Source organism: Cylas formicarius, unplaced genomic scaffold (genome assembly GCF_029955315.1).
Source record: "Cylas formicarius isolate icCylForm1 unplaced genomic scaffold, icCylForm1.1 PGA_scaffold_10__41_contigs__length_53128322, whole genome shotgun sequence".
In the NCBI taxonomy this organism is placed as follows: Eukaryota; Metazoa; Arthropoda; class Insecta; order Coleoptera; family Brentidae; genus Cylas; species Cylas formicarius.
This window is the reverse complement of record NW_026844214.1, coordinates 45,853,998-45,877,465: the sequence shown is the minus strand read 5'-3', so window position 1 is coordinate 45,877,465 and position 23,468 is coordinate 45,853,998. Positions and strand designations below refer to the sequence as shown.

The 23,468-nt window shown below is 34.1% G+C and overlaps 1 protein-coding gene and 1 non-coding gene across 3 annotated transcripts in view; both read right to left on the bottom strand.

Annotated features, from left to right (window-relative positions):
• The window catches only part of LOC132706792 (NADPH oxidase 5), a 127,062-nt gene that overhangs the window by 47,950 nt on the left and 55,644 nt on the right, over positions 1–23,468 (bottom strand). The window lies entirely within an intron of this gene.
• On the bottom strand, positions 20,329–20,451 carry LOC132708444 (U5 spliceosomal RNA). The gene has a single exon (XR_009619954.1). It is a non-coding gene; the product is annotated as a U5 spliceosomal RNA (small nuclear RNA).

Below are 23,468 nucleotides of genomic sequence, written 5' to 3'. Positions count from 1 at the left end.
AAAAATTAATTGAGGTTCTACAAAGCTTGAACCTACAAAAGGAATACTAATACTGTGATAATTATGTACTTTTTATGTAAATTTAAAATTTGGCCACATATTTCACCCAAAATTGCTAATAACCTACGGCTCCAACAAAGTTCTTGGGCTTCTATATCTTGTTCATTTTTTAATCTTAACAGAGCTCTGTTAGTTTTGTCACACTGATAAAGCCACTCTGTATACCTTAAAATAATATTTTTTTTTAACCAGATAATGAACTTTACTCTGTCGTTGACACACCTAGTACAAATGTTTCAGGATTATTATATTACAATTTTCTAAATAATTAGAATCGTAATCATGGCGCTAATGCAAAATTGTAATGTGTCCATAAATAACACTATTTTTTAACGACTAATGAAATTCATAGTTATTATTAACTATCCTAATATCCCCTAATGGTAAACCGACTATGGATCCAACGAAACATGACGTCGATTTACCAAGTGATTGTTAAAATTATATTTTTAGGCTACCCTTCTCCATAGCATCGGTTTATTTGTGACATAGCTATAACAACCAGTATATTAACTTCCAAGGGGCATGAACAGCAAAAATAACTGTTTTTTTTTGCTTTCCAGTGCTCAAATTCAGAAACATTAATGTTATTAACTACAACATTTTTTACTGCATAACAAGTTTTAACAGTGGAACATTACATTAATTATTTCTGGAATGTAGTTTAAGGATTATTTAAAAAATATATATATTTACGTCTGGTTTTCGTTACTTCGATGATGTTATAAAATCTCTCAATTAAAATAATCCACAATAATTATATCGAATAGGTCGGGAATTTTAAAAATCTTAATGCGCGTGTACCGTCGAACAATAACATTACCATATTATACCCAAGAGTTTCGATAAAAACGTACAAAGAGAGCATCAACGGCTACGATCTGTCCATGATACTTTTAAGATTTAATGGGGCATGATGAAAGGTCCGGAAAAGTTGTTTTGGGTTTTTCGACGTTCTCCGACGATATTAATGAGCCAAATATCCAATTAAGCAGACTCGAAACGTGATCGAAATTTTAATGACGGTTTTGTGGCTTTTTAGTTGAGCGACGGCTAGGAGGTTCGCTACTTGGTCAGTACAGTCACGACAAACATCGATTGGCAATTTTCAATAACAAATAATTTTGACAAAAAAGCGCAAGAGTAAAACAAACCTTTTTAAGGTTATTCAATAATACTCCTTGGTGGTTCGTCGCCTGACTGCCCGTCCATGTCTCCGACAGTTAAGTACTAGAGATTTTATTTCACTGCTTTAGTAGGAAAGCCCACTAAATTGAGTAAGAGATTCGTATTATCATCTACTATTATTTATTTTATTAACGATTACTCATTGTATATTCCTCAAAGTACAAATAAAAATGAGATGTAAAACACCAGACAGGTTGTCGTTCTCAGTTGATAATTACTATATTCTTGTTCACGAGAGGCTTCAGAAAAAAATTGACCCGTCAAGAGAAAGGCAATCGGCGGTCTGTTTGTGTCACAGACCAAGTCGTACGTTAGCCAAGAACATCGCGAAAGATTGGTGCTCAAATTCACTTTCACTGCTGCCATTGGACTCCCCCTACGGTAAATTGCGGTTACCGAATTGCCCGCGATATGTAAGGAGGAGAAGTCGTTCAGTTCGAAACGAGTCTTGACGGAAGAAAGGGTGCTGTCGTGGTCTACTCAACTATGGCCTTATTTTACGCTGTCAGACTACATGTTAGGTTAAGGTCTTCAATAACTGTTTTGTGTTTAAGTTTAGTAGGAAGTGAGTTTCAAAACATTTAACATTGTTGTTTACGTTTTCATCAGACATTTTTTGGCCAATAAATCAAGCTGATCCAGAGTAGTAGCAAGGAAGTTGCAACAAAATATAAATACATGTTGTATTGCGTGCTGTGTTATTGTAATTACATAAATAGTACATACATATTAAATAAAATTAGTCGTCAGAATAATTTGAATCTATGCTGTCAATAATCAATCATGCAAGGATATAATCAACGGTTTTACATTGTCCCATTTTCCACTTCACACATTCTTTCCAACTGCTCTCTGGTATTAATTCACACTGAGTTTTAATTGCATCAATAACATGGGCGGACATTTTAGAGTTTATATTATGGCGTCTTATTTTGTTTTTTAATTCGGCGCATATCAATTTTCGAAGATGCAAATCAGATTTTTTTATGACCTTGTGTAGAAAATATGCTTAAAACTTCAACTAACTGTTTTTTGTATAAATATCTTTAAAATAAAGCTAATACCGACCGGGAAACTCTTGCAATACCTCTTTTTTACTGCTGATCATTTAGCTAAAGTGCTGTGTTAACTGGCATTATCATAAACTATTACGCTGCCTGGTGAAAGAAGAGATTTTTTTTACCCGATTTTCAATAAGTTCACTTCTTATGGTAATCTTTTGCTGAAAGTACCAGAGCTTTGGGCACCGAATAACGGATATTTTTCTTCTTCTAGATGCAGGTATATTTAAAAATATGTAATTCGTTTTTCTACGCAAAATTGGTGAATTTTTCGACCATTTTTCTTTAATCTTTGTTGCAATGATTCATAGATACATCGCATACACTTCCCTACGAATCCACTTAGCATCACCATCATTAAACACTTTCATTATGCCTTTGCCATGACGTTCCTTCTTTTCTAGGGATTCATTATCAAGGAATCAAAGCAAGGTTGACCTTGGAATGACAGTTAGCTTTACTGTCCTTCCAATGGCAGCTTCTATGCCCTCTTGCGTATTTAGAAGACCTGTAGAAAAATCTTGCTTTAAAAAAACTAAATTATTAGCGGATGTCTTTTCAAACAATTTTGTAAAATTTAGAAACAGTATGTGCGAGTCTCCGATAATAAAGATAAAAACCTGAGTATTATATACATTATATCTTCATATACTCGTAAAATGATTCTCTGATTCAATGATATTCAGATTATATTTTCTTTTTGGTTGGTTACTCTCCTGCATTCCGAAGCCAATACTTTCTTTAACCCACACAACGAATAATCACTGTAACACAACTAAAGGCAAAGCGCAATGATTTAAAATTTACTATAAGTGAAACAAGCGAAGATCATTGATAAAAACAATCGATTTCAGAAAAAAAAAGTCTAAGCCATATAGTGTAGTAATAGATAAATGGTTTTCGTCTATTGAATGCAATAAAACTACCTGTGTGTCACAAAAAAGAATTATGATGTATTGAAGTGTTTATAATTAATTATAATAACTTCAACAAAACAAGCTTTAAAATATCACTTATCTCTTCTTTCTATCTGTCTAAACTTGCGTGCATAGAAATCGGTCCACTGTAAATTTTTGGCTTTAGTTTTTTTTTTCTAAAAACTATTCATCTGACCCAAAAAATAACCATGCTATTTTGGAAGACAATTTAATATGCTTTAGTATGAGTTTACATTTGTCAACAGTGCTGACCTTTTGTATACTTAGCTACGGTTAAACAAATCAAACGTGTTCTTGCAGTTGTTATAGTGATACTGGCAAACTTGTTATAGACTTAAACTAATCGCCTTTGCAAACGGAAGTTTCACACTATTCGTTTCAACCATTTGGATAGCGTTTAATCGAAACACGCGCTGGAGCATTTTGCTAGGCTCCCTGGAACAAGCAATAGGCAAATTGTCATCTTAATGCACTCCAATTGTCACTTTAGTGCGGTTTAAGTGCAACAACACCTCCATGAATTACGAAGAATGGCTATTGGTCATTGGACAGTGAGAAGAACACTGAAATAACCTGACCCCAAAACCAACTGGAATTGGTTCAAAAGTTTCTCCAACTCATCGACAAGCTCGCCTCCGAGATAATCTGAATTGGACATTGGAACACTGGTGGTCTGTTATGTTCTCAAATGAGACCAGAATATGCCTTCTTGGTAGAGACCCACGAAAAAAATTGTACCGAAGATCAGGAGGGTGATTTGCAGAATGGTGCAATGAAGAGCGGAGCTCTTATGGAGATGGTTCCTGTATGATATGGGGTGGAATTTCTATGAACACACGAACCGACTCTGTTTTCATCCGCAGGAGCGCCCGTGGTCAAGGGACAGGAGGTTTAACAGGATATTTTGTCAGTTCACGTGATACCATATGTTTACTACATTACAGAAGAATTCATTTTATGCATAACAATACTAGGCCGCACACCGTAAGGATCGTGCAAGATTACATCACAGAAGTTGGTTTTCGAGTTATGGAATGGCCAGCATGCAGTCCCCACCTCAATCCGATCGAACATTTATGGAATGAGGTAAAACGGGTCCCAGAGCTTATTGTTAGATTAGATCTATGCCTAATCGAGTATGAGATGTTAATTGTCAATAACCCTATTTGTTTTTAGTAATAAAGAAAAGTTATTTTGACTCGTGCAGTTATTTTACTATGCTATACCTAAAAAGCAAAAATAAATTTTAATAAATTTAAATTTGTATTCAAGAATATTAAATTGTCTTTCAATCTGATGTGTAGTTTCTAACAAAAAATGAAATTGAAGTCAAACGGTCACAAAGGCCGATTTCTACATAAGCAAGTTTACATATTTATAATAAACAAATCTATTTTTTTAGTTGGTGCTCTATAGGATTGAAGTCCCAATAAAACGATGAAAGGTGTAACAGCATGTCCCTGCTAACAAATTACAAATATGTACGTTTTTTACACTTAGTGCATTTCAAATCACTAATAACTCACTTTTTATAACTTTCTTCGTTTCCTTCTTGTTTTAATGAGATTTGACATTACTTTTTTACAATAGTCAGTTAAGTCCTGTATTAAGTAAATAATTATTATAAACAATTTTTACAATTTGCTTAATGATATACTGTGTTTAGCAGTAGAAGCGTCTTTCTACTTACCATGTACTTCCATTAGAAATTTAAAAAAAAAAAACAATATAAGAAGAACGCCTTTCTACCGGCTTACACAGCACGTTTTTTTTTTACTGCCGTCATTAGGTCAATACCATTTATCTACGAAAGCACTACACATGATGTGTTTAATGCCGTCAGATGGCAATTAACTAATATCAAACTCAAGCTTTGCTCTATAAATTATCCTGACATTTGCTCTGAAAGATTGCGTTGCATAAAAAAATAAACGAAACATTAAAAAACTCATATAAAAACGTGCGAACTTATAGTATTACATTACACGTTAGATTGCATAATATATAAGATAAAATAGCAACGGCCGTAATTAGGTTTAACAGCGTGCTTTGCATAGCTCTTGCGCACTGAGTGATACAAATTGGCAAGGTGCTACCATCTTGTCACGACAACAACCGTTGAGTAAAAAGCAACGTGAGAAAGAATTTGTATGGGAACAGTACATTTTGCGTACGGTTTCATCGTACGACCAAAGGGATATTAATCAAACGTGGAATGAAAAATGAAGGTGATTTGTTAAAACTTTCTGTGGCAAATGAAATATTTACTTGAGTTTCTAGTCGGGCAATCCAAAATTACAGGTTGGAAGTTGAGTTGACATTCGGATATTAAGGATTTTATTTTTATATTAAAATCAGTTTTGGTTTTTTTTTATCTTAATGTCTCAAATTTTGGTTTTTAGTATAACTAAATAAATTCTTATTCATTCAATTAAATCATTAAAGTGATATTTACGTTACGTTTTTACATTAAATTTTATAAATTTCCACTGCAAAGTATCTTGCGATACTGTGCGATTTTTACATTTCAGCTGCAATCTCTCCTCTAAGCTTGGACTATTACAGGTTTTTTTAAGAATACTTTTAGCAAAAACATCACATATTATAATAAATTAGAATAATAACGGATAGCTTCAGAATTGTGAGACGCAGTTTATAAAAAATTTTTACCGGAGTTGAAGAAAGACAATGGAACCACACAATAAGCGAAAGGAAACATAGTAAGGCGAATTAACATTTAAGAGAAATGCAGATATTTCGAATATATCGATTATCGCAAATTGAGAAATGTTGAAGAAGTAAGGTATCTCGGCTGTAAGAAATAAATGCTATTCAAAAATCAAAATCCAGAACAGAAAGGAAGAGAGATGAGATGAGTTATGCCCTTTCAGTATGCCTATATCATCTAAAGTTCTAAATTAATCTTCAGATCTAATAACTGATATCGGAATGATATTTTAAGACAATAGCTATTTGCGTATTAAAAGCACAAAGTGATACGTTGTCGCTTTGATTAAGAAGTGGCAATGTCACTTTAGACTCAAATTACACACAGGATTTATTCTACTTGGTTCCTTTTGATTCGCACCATTTACTACTCATACTCGTTTTCAGTTAGTTATGATTGCTGGGCCAACTCTGACCCCTAAGTAATGAACCAGAAAACACTAGCCTATAACATCCGACGTTCAAACCTTTGCTAAGCGGAGTTTTTTTCGCATAGTGAGATTTTAAGAGAAAAGAGAGAGGGGGATGAAAGTTGTTGCTTTTAAGATGACCGAGAAAGGTACATGACCCTTTATTTTTTAAGTAGACTTAATTTGCATGTGTTTTAAGTTAAGACAACTCATAAATATTTCATTCCTTGATGACAGTACCATTCAAAGTAAATTAAAAATAATATATATTTCGGCTACAATTTACGGTAATAAAAGCTGAGGTCGGTTTCGTTAAAATAAAATGTATAGGCACAAAGGCACAGAATATTTTAATCATGTACTTGAAGTGTAAAATTATTATTAAAAAACATCAGCCACCATCTTTATTTGGTTGATGAGCATACCAACCAATTCTAAATAAAACATATACTTTTCGTTTGAGCTTTCAAGCAATAATCATACGGTAGTCGATAAACCTCGTTCCCAAACCTTAATCTAGAGGTAGCTTTCGTCACCACAACACGCTGGTATTTTATTACGCCGCCATTAACAATTTGCGAACGATTTAGTTTTACACTCGTTGCATGAAACCGCAATTACCGACCAATAAATCAAGAAACTGTCGTTAAAACGAGCCATTATTGTTATTAGCCGACTCATTAGTTTACCGGTCATACGCGTTCCCCTAATTCTTCGATGGGATCAATTATTTTCCGTTTTATCTGTTATATCATTTGCAGACGATTGTGATAATTAATTTTCTCTGTAAAACCCAATTATCAAGCGTGCGTAAGGTATCAGCTCCATTAAATACCACAAATGGTCGAATGTTCAAATTGTCAAAAAATTTTGAACGCCGTTCGGTCCCGTTTCGGAAAGTCTCGGTGAATCTCGTCTCGCGAGAGGTCTCGATGTAGCAGACGGTCCAATGGTAGACTTTGTAATTTGACAGTCGATACTAGTTAGGTATAATCCGAATACGAATTAGAGAATGGGTGCTTGTTATAAAGATACCTGAATTCCTATGCATACGATTGTTTCCAGTGAGTGAGCCTTGGAGGTAACCCACATTTATGGGCACATGAGAATCACATAAAAATGTACTTATGGTGATACAAAAATACTTTAAAATCTACAGCATCGTGGACCTGGTCTCTGGACTCACGGCCCCTGAGCAGCCCTAATCGCCCAACCAAATCTTCTGTTATTGCATTGGTGTAGCAGGAAATATTTGTACTGATTGTTCTCTTTTATGATGTAAAACTGTTCAAATGGTTGAAATGAAACAAAAATTTAAAGCACACTCATCATTCCCAAAACATAGTATTTCCGCCATAATTTTTTTCCAAGTAAAAGCCTATAAGAATCACATTTTGTATTTTTATGACAAAGGTAACCTCTTATATCTTTATACACCTTACTAGGAGTTACCGGTAATTTTTTAATAACCTTCAAATATATTTATTTAGGACAAAAATTACCGAGAAAGGTCATATACCTACTGCCATTTTGATATATTTATTGTTATTTAATGTTTACTTGTGTTTCCTATTAACTTACACAAAGGTAGAGGTTACCTACGGAAAAAATATAAAATACTTGTTAATCCCAGAAAAAAATCAAAATGTATGGCCATATTAAAAACAAAAGTGGATGACATTATATATCATTATATCATTATATCATTATATATATATAGATCAGAGGGGATAGTACAAAAACAAGAACGAAACAGAATATAGGAGAATCCACTCAGAAATTAGGAGGAAGATGCGACAAGCAAAAGAAGCCTGGCATGCTGGAGAGTGCAAAGAAATTGAAGAAATGGAGAAAAAACATGATGTATTTCACTTACACAAGAAAATAAAGGAAGTAACTGGATGGGGGCGACTGACACTGAACGGTGTCATTGAGGGCCGGGACGGAAACAGACTCACTGATGTTCATCAACAGTTGCAGATATGGAAAGAATACATTCAGGAATTATTTGACGACAATAGAAATTTCCAAACTGATTCTGAAAACATGACGTACACTGAACCACCAATAACTAAAGGGGAAGTCAAAAGAGCTATCAAACTAGCAGGGATAGGAAAGGTGCCGGGCCCAGATGAAATTAGAACGGAAGTACTTAAACTGCTAGAAGATAAAGGCATAGAAGCAATGACAGAGCTCTTCAACGTTGTATATAACGCTGGAATAATGCCCGAGGATTGGTTAAAATCAGCCTTCGTTATGCTTCCAAAAAAGAACAGAGCAACAAAATGTAATGACCATCGGACTATCAGCCTGATGAGCCATGTTTTAAAATTATTCTTGCGCATAATACATGGTAGAATATATAGCAAATTAGAAGAAAGAATTGGTGAAACCCAGATGGGCTTTCGTAAAGGTTTGGGAACGAGAGAAGCCCTGTTTGGTGTGCAAGTGCTGATTCAGAAATGTCGAGACGTGAATTATGGTGTATATCTATGTAGTATTGATTTTGAAAAGGCTTTTGACAAAGTACAACACGATAAACTGCTTCAACTTCAAGATCAAGAGGAGGGTGCGTTAGGGATGCATTCTGTCGCCTTTGTTGTTCAACCTGTATTCTGAAGAAATTTTTGACGAGGCCATGAGCGACAACATGCCAGGAGTGATCATAAATGGTAAAACTGTTAATAACATCAGATACTCCGATGACACTTTAATCATTGCAATACCAGATTACTAACTTGTGTGCTCAGTACGGACTTAAACTAAATGTTAATAAAACTAAATATATGATCATTAGTAAACATGTCTCACCTCAGGATGATGGCATATATGTGGAAGGTGCACTTTTGGAACGAGTTGGGAGGTTGACGTACTTGGGCAGTAACATCAACGATAAATGGGACCCATCGAATGAAATTAAAATTATAATAGAAAAAGCAAGACCAGCATTCGTAAAAATGGAAAAAGTTCTCTGTAACCATAATCTAACATTGAAACTGCGAATGAAAATAGTTAAATGTTACGTACTTCCGGTTCTCCTATATGGGATGGAGTCATGGACACTCGCTGACGCGACCATCAAGCGTCTAGAGGCGTTCGAGATCAGCTGGGTGGATAGAGTGAATAACGCAGTAGTACTATCCGGAGATAATTTTAACCATCGAGCAGCGTAAGCTAGAATACTTTGGACATATTATGCGTCACCTTGAGAAGTATGCCATACTGCGCCTCATAATGGGGGGAAAAGTGAATAGCAAGAGAGGCCCTGGAAGGAGAAGAACTTCATAGTTGAAAAATCTAAGACAATGGTATGGAAAATCCTCGATCGAACTGTTTCGTGCAGCTGTTAATAAAACAAAACAATAAACGGTCACGGCACTATAAGAAGAAGAAGATAGGTCCAACAATTTGGCTAATACTCTTTCAGGGGCTTGTGAGAAAAATGACTTATGCCAAGCTTTTGTGCCAAACTGTATAAGCAAACTAATATTAAGGTCACTCGCTTGCTCCCAGAACTCATGCGTTCAACTCCTGTCTTGTATTTGATCCTTCAAGTGTTCATGATTATCTTGTCCCTTCCTGATAAATATATCATTGTCTTCAACCTTTTCTGATGCTTGATATTTTGTTTCCGTGCATCTGAGATATCTTTTTGCAATAACTTGAATATACATATACAGTGTGTCCAAGATAAGCATGCACAGCATGGGGATCTCGGAAACTATAAGAGATACAGTGTCGGTTAAATTAGACAAAAGTTGCGCATTTTGATACCGAACAAGATCCCGTTTTACAAATTTGAAAATTCCAAGCCGTTCCGGAAATATCCGAGAAAAACCGAAATATTGCGATTTCGTTTTTATTATTTTTTAAAGCTATTTGAAAAGATATGAAAAAACGGAAAACACTTTTCCATTGGCACTTTTTAATCTCTCCAAATTGACGTTAACAAATTTTCATTACAGCGTTTCGATTCCATGGAACCACCATCAACTTTGATTTTTCTTATGGGACGGAAAAAAAGTACACACAGTATTAGGTTGTGCTTTTCATTGCGAATTCAACGATGTACGATACAATACGGTTACTTATGTTTTTATCCAGAAAAATGGCTTTTTAATACATTTTTAGTATTTTATTGTAGTAGGCCATGCGATCCGAACGATGAAAGGCAAAAGAAAATGGTTGACAAGTTCGAGTTAATGTGTTTATTTATTTACTAACTCTAACTGTTCATTTAACATAACAACTAAATCCAACAAGTTAATGAAAAACAAATTCTATAACAAATGTTCGAATAAATGACCTCCATTTTCTAGGCATAAGTACGCCCGTCTCACGGTAGACTCCAAAACACGACTTAACATTTCAGGAGTAATTTTATTAAACGCTGCTCGTACTGATTGACGTAATTGTTCCTCGTTGTCAAAACATTCTTTGAATACCTCATTTTTTATGTAGCCCCATAAGAAAAAGTCCAAGGGAGTTAAGTCCGGGGACCTTGGAGGCCAAGGTGTTTCACTGTAAGTCCCAATGTATTTTCCATCAAACCGTTCAGTTAAATATTGGCGAACTTCTCTGGAGTTATGGGCTGGGGCACCATCTTGTTGGAACCAGCAGCCTTGCACAGCGCCTAGCGGTAAATCATCTAAGGCATCTTCTAAATCGTGCCTCAAGATGTCAAGGTACCGCTCGGAAGTTAAGGAATTATTATAGAAAATAGGGCCTATAATCTTGCTACCAAAAATCCCACACCAAATATTAAACCCAAAGCGAACTTGATGTCTGGATAGTCTATTAACACGTGGATTTTGTTGCGACCAATAGTGTGTATTGCGCCTGTTATAAATACCGTTATTGGTCACCATACTTTCATCAGACCAAATCACTTTATATGGAAAATTAAAACTCTCATCACACATCCTGGTATACCACTCACAAAAATGTCTACGTCGTTCGTCGTCACCCGGTTTTAATCCTTGACATATTCTGAATTTGTAAGGCTTAAATTCATTTTTCCTTAAAATAAACTGAGCTGTAGATTTAGCTACCCCATTCTGGTCTTCAATTTCTCTGGTAGAAGTTTGTGGATTTTCGATAACAGATTGTAGAACAATGTATTGGTTTTCTTCATTGGAAGGTTTTTGTCGGGATAATGCAGGCTTCTTAAATGATCCATATTCTTTCAGATTAAATAACAAACGCCGAAAAATACTCTTGTCAGGTTGTCTCCGCTCTGGGTATTTGTTAGAATACATACGCTCGGCTTCCACACAATTTCTTTGGCATCAGATGTAGCAAGACAGCATATCACATTTTTCTTCGTTTGTAAAATTACCTCCCTCCATTGTAGAACAAAATAAATTAGAAAAAGACAACAACAATAAAAATACAAAAACAATAACTAAAGGAATAAACTTATGATCGACTGATAACAAAGACAAATAACATTAATGTGTCATTGAAATTGACTGGATGTCATTTTGTCATGGCCTACTCCATTTAAATGCTGAAATGTATTAAAAATCCATTTTTCTGGATAAAAACATAAGTAACCGTATTGTATCGTACATCGTTGAATTCGCAATGAAAAGCACAACCTAATACTGTGTGTACTTTTTTTCCGTCCCATAAGAAAAATCAAAGTCGATGGTGGTTCCATGGAATCGAAACGCTGTAATGAAAATTTGTTAACGTCAATTTGGAGAGATTAAAAAGTGCCAATGGAAAAGTGTTTTCCGTTTTTTCATATCATTTCAAATAGCTTTAAAAAATAATAAAAACGAAATCGCAATATTTCGGTTTTTCTCGGATATTTCCGGAACGGCTTGGAATTTTCAAATTTGTAAAACGGGATCTTGTTCGGTATCAAAATGCGCAACTTTTGTCTAATTTAACCGACACTGTATCTCTTATAGTTTCCGAGATCCCCATGCTGTGCATCCTTATCTTGGACACACTGTATTTCTTACCCTACAAACTTGTAAAGGATTAAATATTGTAAAAGACGACGTTTTTGCACTAAACATGCAAAATGCCTTTTTTGTGAGCTACTATAAAATATCAAATCAATTTTACCTCGTTCCGTTACAAATTCTGCGCGAATAATACATAAAGTCGTCGTAAAAAACTGTCTGTTAATGCGTTCTGTTCCTGTTCTGCATTACCCTATGAATTTACTACCCACAATTAACTGAATTCCTGTTTAAAAAAAGTAATAAAATGCCATTTGCTACTATCGGTAAGGTTCGCACGTTACTCGTGTTGTATGCATTGACTTAACAATTTCACTCGCTATCTTTTTCGTTAAAATAACTTTTTACCTTATCGAATAATATCGCATCTGTTTATTCAATTATTTTTTTTAATTCTATTGGTACCGCTAGATGAAAATGTCACTCTCCATTCTGGGGATGACATGGGAGGACCACCTCGCAGACGAAGTCAAAAAGTTAATTGAGAGTATCATCGGAACACCGCCGAGTCGCAAACAATAAGAGTGATGATAACATCTGAACAACGTTGCGATGATTGATGACGCACCGAGAACAAAAGCTATCTGGCAATACTACGCTTAGAATCGTATTTGTTTTGTTGAAACTTGTGACATTTTATTTTTAAAATTATTTGCATAGAAAATAGTTATATTCGTTCATACACAGAACCTATATCTGCATCGTAGCATAGCTAGAGATGGAAAGATGTTTTAATTACTAAAAAAAGCATTTTTTTCCGTAAAATACCCAACTACATACCGATTTAGCGTGCGGGAAGCTTCACTTTACCACGTCAGTTTCGTTTCCCACGGATTTGAGAGCGATGGAATGTTTTCACAGATATTTCCCACCGCTTGAATTTTAACATTTGTCAATTCTCAAAAAAGGTATGGTATACAACACGTTCGGTAAACTTTTTAAGTCACTCGTTTATTAAACACTCGTTCCGCTGCGCTCTGGTCATGAAAAATAGATTCATGTTTCAAATACTCAAATTCAGTATTGCCATTGCTAGTTAAATAATAAAACATATGGAATTGTGTATTCGTGTTGTTTTGCGAAAATGCAGACAAAAACTAATTGTGGTAGAAAAAGTACACTATGCAACACATTCGGTAAATACTAAAAGGATGTCAAACTTCCATTGTCTTTACTTCGAATGTAAACTTAATTCTAAGGCTACAAGGTTTATATACTGGAAGCTCGACATCCTTTTAGTATTTCTACTGAATCAGTATCAACCACCTTCAAGCAAACGTTCGCTAAACTTTTTAAGCCACTCGTTTGTTAAACACTCGCTCCGCTCGTGTCAAATAAACTCGTGAGTCAAATGCCGTTTTTACCGCGCTTACTGTTGTGGTTATATGTATGTATCACTTTACTGAAAACACTCTAAATTTTATAGAAAACAACTAATCTTAGCTGAACTACAGCTTTCCAAAACTAGCAACCATTTTACTGAAAAATCAATATATAAGAATTGACAGCAAATTATTGGTTGCTACGCTAAGGCAAAGAATATGTTTTATTAAAATGTCCACAACTGGTTATGCTATGATGTATCAACAAGGGAACTTAAATATTTGTTTCAACAATAGAAAATATATGAAAATTCAAAAGATAGGTGCTAAAATTAACCATAATAGGCTAATAAGGAATAGAAAGAAAAGCTTTTACCAGCAAAAACATCTTAATTTAGAAACTTTTAAGAAAATATACTTGGAACGTGGTTTCAGAAGTAACCAAGAGAAAAAAAAACACAAATTGAGCGTAATAATTAAAATAATTAAGATTTTCAGGTTATATCAGGTGTGTTCAATATTTTTTCCAGGTAGCCTCCTTTGGAAATACCAGAAATATTCCCAAACAGTGCCAAAACAGAAATCCAATAACGTCCAAATATTATGCCAAATTTTAACGCAGGTGTTAATATTCATTATTGGAAAATGTTATAACTCTATAGAGTCCGGCGAGAGTCCTGTTTTGAACTTCTGTTACCTCAGCGGGTCGATTGTGTAGACCACGACTTAGTGATATTTAAAACGTCTTATAATAGTATAAGCGGCCCGCCATTGAAATTTGCGAAGTCCTTTTTACCTTATAGGAAATGATACGTTGGCCTAATGTATGAACCAGATGGTGTATGCACTGGGCACAATGGGCGCCCCGCAAGGGTCTGTATTAGGACTATTACTTTTCCTCTTGTTACTTTTCCTCAGTTTAAAACGATTGCATGGCTCGAACGACTCCGAGAACACATCGTTTAAAAAGTTTGCTGATGACTTTACGATATCTGTGAAGGGTAGGTGTGATTTATGTCTGCAAGGGGGTTTTAAGTGAGGTGAACTCTTGGTTTAATGAATTATTAAACCAAGAGTTCAACTCACTTAAAACCCCCTTGAACTTAAACCCCCTTAAGATATACCTTAATTCTCGAAAAACATGTTTTATAAAATTTCATCATGTCCAGAAGCTATGAGAGGCTTGACACAAATAGTGAAAATTGCATTACGATGTAAAGTTTCTTGGAATAGTCCTAGACAAAAACTTGAATTTTAAGGCTCATTCCTCTTTTTTTGGATCCGAGTGGGTTGCCAACCTCTATTTATTATATAACATGTCTTCTTGGTTCAGAAAGGATGTAGAGCAGGTATTTCCAAATCTATTTCCCACACCTGTTTTAATATGTTTGAAATGTGTGTATACGTGTTTCAACATAAATTAGGTTTTATGTTGAATCTTCGCTGAACGAATAGAAAAGCTAAAGACGACCTTAGAGTTCCTTAGGTAAAATATAATAGTTCTTGGAAAATTCCAGATGCAAGTTGTATGTGTGATAATTTACGAGCATTAAAAAAAGGTGAATATCTTATTACTAAGTGTCTGTACTCGGCAGAAGAGTACTTTGATTAGAGCGTCTTTCTCTTTGTTTGTTTATACATTACTGTGGTCTGGGGTAAGTAGATTAGGCTCCGTTTTATATTATTTCTTGAGAATTTCCATTTGAAAACTAAAAATTATTTCTAGTATTGTTGTTATAAGACTGTTCAACTTTAAATTATCTGAAACCATTAAAAATTGAAACTTTATGCAATGTTTATGCATTGTTATGGACATAAAACATTATACCGTTTTAGCACACATACCTATTGAGTTCTCTTAGAAATCAATCAATTAGCGCAGAATATATCGACATAAAATAATAATTCATTTTACTTTTGTGTATTGAGCCCGATTGCGGTCAGTCGTCAGACATATGGTGCATCCAATTACCGAGGGAATCAAATAGGATAATTGAGAAGAATATTCGCTACGCGTTTTATTTTCCATGGTTTTCTATTGCGAGTTACTTGATGGTCGTTCGTTCACTCGCAGTTAGAAAGATGCACAATAGTCACTTTAATTTACTCAGATGAGAAATGATTTACCGATTACTTCAATCATCGGCACAAATTAAGACAACTTATGAGCCCGTGCATGAAGTCAATGACGACGAGTCCATATCGATGTTGCACAAAGATGCCTGTTACCTTTGGATCATAAGAAATTAATTTGCTTGATTCTTCTTTAATTACTATCGGCCTGCGATCTGGTGAGTTAAAGGAACTCCTTGGTCTTGGTTCAGTTCTTACCTTCACAGAGAGTGAAACGGCAAGAGCTACTCCGTCCTGATGCCGTTTGCTTTTTTTGATTTTCATTGGTGAGGTGGCAGAAAATAGTCCAGCTGGCATCATGACGCTGTTTGGTGGTAAGTCAGCTATTGCTTCGGCGGATGACATAAATACGTTTCATGTAGTACATCCAAATTACTAGTAGTTACAGAACCGCCAATTATTCTAAACCTTTCAAAATGTCATTATTCTATTCTGGTACGCTCTTGAGTTTCTTGAGCTTGCATTTGGAATCTCAATTATCACGGAACTCGCACATTGAACGGTTTCTTTAGTGAGTCTCTTAACTGTTTCAAACCATCAAATCAATCAATCAACTTCCAAAGACGAAATTGCAATTGATCTAGGTAAAGGTATAACCCGTTTAAGATAAATAAGAAACTTCGAAAAAAAATATACAGCTTGAGGGACAGATCTGCTAATCAATAAATTTAACATTACTGTTACTGTTAAAAAGACTGGTGGGAATTTTTTAAAAGTTTTATTATTTGAAACATATTACAGTGCCACCTCCATGTGGTCTCCATTATATCGGGTTCTTCGATAATTCGGACCGGGCTTTCACTTGATAAATACGGATCTTCGTTTTTAAATGTCTACATATTACGTCTACAAATGGTAAGGATTGTTTTTAAAGTTTCCACCCCAGTTGCGCAGTGCAGGCGGGAGTCAAAAATAAAGAAAACAAAATTAATTGTTGCACCACGCGCCCCGAAAGTGAGGTTATAGTACAGGAAAAAATTGAAAAACGAAAGGAAATGGATGAAAAGAAGATTGAAAGCATTATTGAACGGTTCCTTAAGGTGAATTTTAAAGTTTTCCAAAAAAGTATCAAGGAGGAAGTGAAGGATTTGAAGATATCCGTCCAGATATATCTGATATCTTTGATGACTAAAAAAAAGTTATCGAGGGTATTAGAAAACCTAGAAAGCAAAATAAACAATGCCGAACAGAAAGAAAGAGAACGAAATCTGAAGTGCACTACAAAAAGTGCTACAGAATAAAAACATCTACTTTAATGATGATCTAACGGAGCAAAACTAATATCTCTTTTAATAAACCAGAGATTATGAAAAAACCAACAAATTAAGTGCAGCGTACGTGGCCAATGGAAAAATATACCTTAAAGTACAGAATACTGACCGACCGATCAGAATAAGAAGTGAAAGCGACTTAACCCTAAAATAAATCCTAAATTCAACATAGAAAAATATATACTTACTGTGATGTGATGTGATGTGTGATGTGATGAACTAAATTATCTGCAAAACGATAAGCATAAAGTGTAAAGTCAGGACTGCAATGTTGAACTGCTTTATCTACCAAAGCAGAAGTTTACTGTTATGGGTATTTATAGACCACCGCAAAGTAATTGTGAATTTTTGCCAATGAACTTGACAAACTACTGGAACAACAAAAAAATGGATATATTATTATAGGAGATATGAACTTAGACCTATTGAAGCAATCACAAGCTATCAATAATTATGAAAACGTAATAAAAATGAATGGCTTTAAATTCCAAAACGTAATACTGCCACAAAATGCATCTAAACAAACTAAAAGTACACACACTATAACAAATAAAGACTTATCATGCACAATCAAACTGAAGAACAGCGACATATCGGATTGAAAAATTGAAGAAGGCGATAATTATAAAGAAGAAGCAAAAATTAGAAAGAAATTACCTAAATGAAGATAAGTAGTTCAAGAGCGTACAAGAAAAAATGCAGCAAAATGAACCAAAAATGTTTCAACAACTAAACAAAATAATTACTGGATAACTAAAAATACCTAACCAAACTTAAGAAAAAAGACAAGCTATACGTTAGATGGAAAAAAATAACAACGAATACTGTACAAACGAACATAAAAAAACAAGAAATGAATTAAATAACTTAAGAACAACGCTCCAGAAACGACACGCTGAAAAGAAGTTTAATGAAGCAATAGACAACTCTAAAAAGACCTGGAAGATTTTAAATGAAATACCGAACACCGAAGAAAACAAAACCAAAAAATCAAATAATTAATGCAACGCGACAACCGACCAAAGACGATAAAGAAATAGAGAAAGCATTTAATATACATTTTGCAAAAATTGGAGAAACTTTAGCCAACAAAATAAAGCAACAGTCCAATACCAATTTTAAAGAAATAAAAGTTGTAGAACAAGGATCCTAAAAATAGAGGAAACGATTAACTCATTAAAAAATATTTGTGCCCCAGGCATCGATGGTGTGACAAAAGTAGATCTGTAGGTAGAACTTCATCACCATCAGAATCGTCCCGATATACAAAAAATGAGCGCGCGACGAAGTGAATAATTACAGGCCAATCATCCTACTCAGCACATCATTCCGATTTGCTACCCGTTAATTTAATTTAACATATGTGAATATTTCTAATTTTCTATTGCGATATCGATTCGATTTTTAAGCGTTCCTAAACCCTTTCGGACGACTTGGATCTAAATCATCGTGCAATGCAAATGCCCTTCTCCTCCCATTAAGACGATGTAAACCTGATAACAAGCCTAGCCGGGAGATACCCCGAATAATTATGATTCGGACATTTGTTTGGGCGAAGCCAGGCATTGTTCAGAGTAGAAAAAAAATCTGAAAGTCACGGTCGTAGCCTGCTTAGTACTGTGCGCGCGCGGACGTAACTAGACCAGAGATAAAACGTAGGCGTGGGCAGATTTAAGATCGCCGTTAACAATCCATCAAATTACAAACGATGAAAGCGCTAAAAGCTTTTCGACTTGTTTATCGTTATTACAATGCCAATTATTTTTTATTATAGGTAGCCGTCGAACATTTTGCGCTAGATAAACGTTGTATACATAATATAGACTCGGGTTTGTTCTTTGCTGATTTATTTCCGACATCTAGCCCGGAGCTGCCTCGCTCAAACGACGAATGAATTTCAAATTTCGTGTCGTTTCTGATCTTTTTTTTTGCGGAGACGACCACGATTTGTTCACTGCTGTCTAAAGTCCGGTCGACACTATCCAATTTCAGTATACAGAGTGTTTCAAAACGAATGGGGCAGCATATTCTTTGTATCATATTTTGAAGTCAATACTTACGAAGATACAGAGGTGTGAGGATTTGTTCGAAATAATCACTTTTGCGATAACTTTTAGGTGGCACCACCTGCATACATATTTATAAAAAAAATTGTATATTCTCAAATTTAATTTCATTTTCTGATATTTTCTATTCTATATTCAATTACTGTATCTTAAGCCGTTTTGGGTATATTTACGCTATTTTGAAAAGAATTCAATACGTCTTTTGCCAATGAGAATTTTTTTTAACCTTTTCAGTAAAAAGTACTTCAATTCCCAGAAATTATCAACTTATTAGCAGTTATTTTTATAAGTATGCTACTAGATATGCTATTTTGCTTTTTAGTTAGTTTTCTATAATATAAAATTAAGGTAGGTTTTGGTTCTTGGTTAATGTTTTATAAAATTAAAGTAGGCTTTGATCAGTTTGTGTTCATTAAACAACTAAAATCGTAGGAGGCATATAGTCATAATTTTGACAGTTTTGTGATATTTTAAGGTATCTTAGCTACGTACGTTCTGTTAACAATCCCAAGGCGTAATAGCTGTTAACAGTATCACTCCGCAAATAGTAAGACAGTCCTGTGAACTAGTGTTGAGAAGATATATATTATGCGTGCAACAAAACGGCGGGTTATTTGAACACTCTAATTTTATTGTAAAATTCTTATTATTAAATTAATAAATCTTAAATAAGTAAAGAACCTTTATTTATGTAAATATATGAAAATTTTACCGAGTTCTTTTCTCGATCTCTTTTGACACTTTTGTCCGCTTATTATTTAAATGCCTTTCAAAATTGACTAGCAATAGCAAAGCCTACTACCCTGAAATCTTATTTTCGTAATTTATCTGTATTTATCGTGACATAACCTGTTACACTTGGTTGAAAATCATTTTTAAAGATTTTGAAAATGTAGAAATTCGATATGGCGCCCATAAGACACAAGTGGACTTCGGCTGTGCGCAACATAGTAAGCCTAAATTTCTTAAAGCCATTTTTAGCATCACAATGTACAATACTAATGCGAATAATGCCCATCAAGAAACTCCAATTGAATTTGAAAAAACCTCCCCATTGGGGTGTTTCAACATCAACTAAAGCGTGGTTCACAGTTCAGTTATATGTAGATAAATATGGACGTTTGCGGAACGGATAACTGCGCACTCAAAAGTAAGACTTTAAACTAAAATTACATTTTGTCCGACAAATTGATGTCGGACGTACAGAAATTAATTATAGACTCATTTATGTCGCCCCCCGCCACGGAAATCTTTAGTAAAAGGCGAAAGATTTGTTCGCTCTGACGGGAGACCAGAGTGACGTACTAACAGTAATGTTGATTAGTTATACATGCAGAGTAGTAGCGAGGAAGCTACGTGCACACCTAGCGACATCTGCGGCTGATTGCTGAACTATTACGGCTTATCCCCTTGCCCAATTTGCCCTTACCCTGGTCAACGAACAATGGGAAACCAAAATGTTTGAATCGGAGAATTGTTTTGCCATCGTCACACTCGTTTGTGCAAAAACACAATCATATATATTTTTTTACATACTCAAATTTAGCGCCATTTTCTAAGTAATAAAGGTATTGTTCAATATCTTTATTTTAAGTCGTTTTCAAGATATTTACATTTTAACCTAGCAATGCATAACAGACAAATTTTTATTCTTTATGGAAGAGACATCTTCAGCACGAATGAAAGATTAACGTGTGGGCAGGCATACTAAATAATTATGTACAAGAATCATTTGAATTACCCCCAACTTTGACATTTATTACAACACGTCTTCATAGATTTGATGGATGTTTGGCTTAGAAGAAATACATGATACCTTAGTTTAACGGACCACCACCCCATATTACGCTAATTGTAAGAAATTATATTAATTTAAACTTTCCCCATAAATGGGTAGGCAGAAGTAGTCCGCTTCACAATAAATAAGAACTAAAAGTTCAGATTTTCACCAAATTATATATTTTGACATGACAATTGTTTCGACAACACCGTGTCTTTATTTAATCAATTGTCATGTCAAAATATATAATTTCGTGAAAATCTGAACTTTTAGTTCGTATTTATTTTGATAAATGGATTTTCATCAAGTAAAAGCCGTAGCCCGAATTTGAAATGGTTTAGAAAAACTCAATAAACAGTCGTGAAGAACTTTGGTATAAAATTCCGAATGCAATTAATGAGTTCCGAATCAAAAACTCATTTTATAAAATAAGACAATCCTTCATTAAATGAATTAAAAAATGTATCGAAGTGCACGGTCGTCCCGTGGAACATCTGCTCTAAATTTTTGTTATTTGTAATAATTATTAAGTTGGTCAATTAAATAAAATTTGCTTTGATTACAATTATGTAAAACCAAATTTCCTTATTTTGGATTTTCATTAGTAATAATATTAGAAAGAAAAATAGTGTTTTTTTGTGTTCTGTGTTATGTTTTATTCTCGGTAATCACTAGTAACTATTAAAGGGATAATCTAAATAATAAATTAATAGTCGACTGTTACTTACTCTGCATAGCGAGTTATAAATCCAAAATATCTTCAAAACGGCTTAAAATACTGATATTGAACAATACTTAAAAAACACAAGATAATTACCCTGTCTTATCAGAAATTAAATATGATAATGTACAAAAAAATAGGATGGTATTTTTGCAAAAAAGTGTGCACAGGTGGCACCATCTACAAATTATTGCAAAACTGATAATGCCATCTAATTTCTCACCATCGAAAATCTCTACATATGAATTTTTGTGCCTATATTTTTAAAATTGTGAACGTGTATCTTCGTAAGTATTGCCTTTTTTGAAATTCATTAATATAAATATAGTTACTAAATTCGGAAGAAGAATCCGTATTAAGTGCAATTACATCTGATGAACATAAAAAAATATTTTTCTTTTGAAAAAGGAACAGGAAACAAACTTGGAAAATTTACGAAAACAAACGAAATTTTGTTAACAGTATTCTTTATTCTTTATTTTTCATTTTCAAATATTTTGTTCATTTGAAAGCGAAAATAATTTTCCTAAAACAATTAAAAATATGTACTTATACTTGTGTAGAAATTCTTATTTCGACCATTTCAATCTTTAGAGTGTACCAACATCGTAAAGCTCAGACTTGTAAAGGAAAGTGAAAAAAAAATGACTTTCAAATAGATTTTTCACCCAATCAGTCCCTTAATTTTGCCCATCAGCGTAGAAGATTACCAACATCATAATAATTTTTGTTAGTTATCTTGTTTATTTAGTTAATATTTCTCTAAAATAGTACTTAACTTTTTCCACAATACAGTAAAAATGATGGCCAAGAACAATGTGGGTAGCGCCTAATTTTTCCCACTACGTCAAGATGAGCAATGTAGCAGACTATTATATTTGATCACCCTGTACGTACTCGCCAACAATCAGGTCTCGCAGAGTTGTAGATTAAAACCAAGACCGTACATTTTCCACTGATTTATCACGACCAGCACAAATGTAGAGCCAGCAAATTTGAAAAATCTGCTTAACCTCCTTAGAAATACATCTACCCGTTCAGTTAGCTCCGCTTAGATACAATCTAACGCTAAAGCAGCAAAATTGTATTGAACAATATAACTGTGTAGATGGCGATATTCGATATCGCAAATGGACTAGCACAGCCATTATCGTTAACTAAGATATAAATCTGCTCAACATTAATATTAATTTCATCCGATGCTTCTAGACCGTTTTAATGAAAAAATCGTTTCTCGTGATTTCAACAATTTACAAAATAATATAATGTACAAGTAGTTTTCATTTTTGAATTTTCCGCCACTTATGGAAGGTTAGCTGAAGGTGTACATTTTGTTTTTTGGAAATTTTTCGGCAGAGCTTTATGGAATGTTGAATGGGAGGATTATTTTGTTAGTAATTTAATAACCAAACTGTTTCTCTGTTATTGGATGAATCCCACACTACTGAAGAAAACATGATTTTTCAAATTTGAATTTGAAGACTCAAGTTGAAGCAAGATTGCGATCAATTACGATAATATTCTAATTTTGGCTGGTAATATTCTATAAGCAAAGTTATATTTATTACTTCAATTTGAGGTTAAATTAGACAAAAGTCTAATTAAACTTTTAGAATAGACCCGAATATATTTAAAACAAATTTAAGAAAAATGTATAAAAAACAAGCAACAATGTCGCAATCCATATATAAAGGGTGAGTCAACGATAGTGTAAACTTCATTATCTGATTGGTTTCAAAAGTTATGACAAATTGTTAAATACAAAAGTTGTGAAGATTTCAAGAAAGCACAATTCAAAATTACTTTAAAGAATACA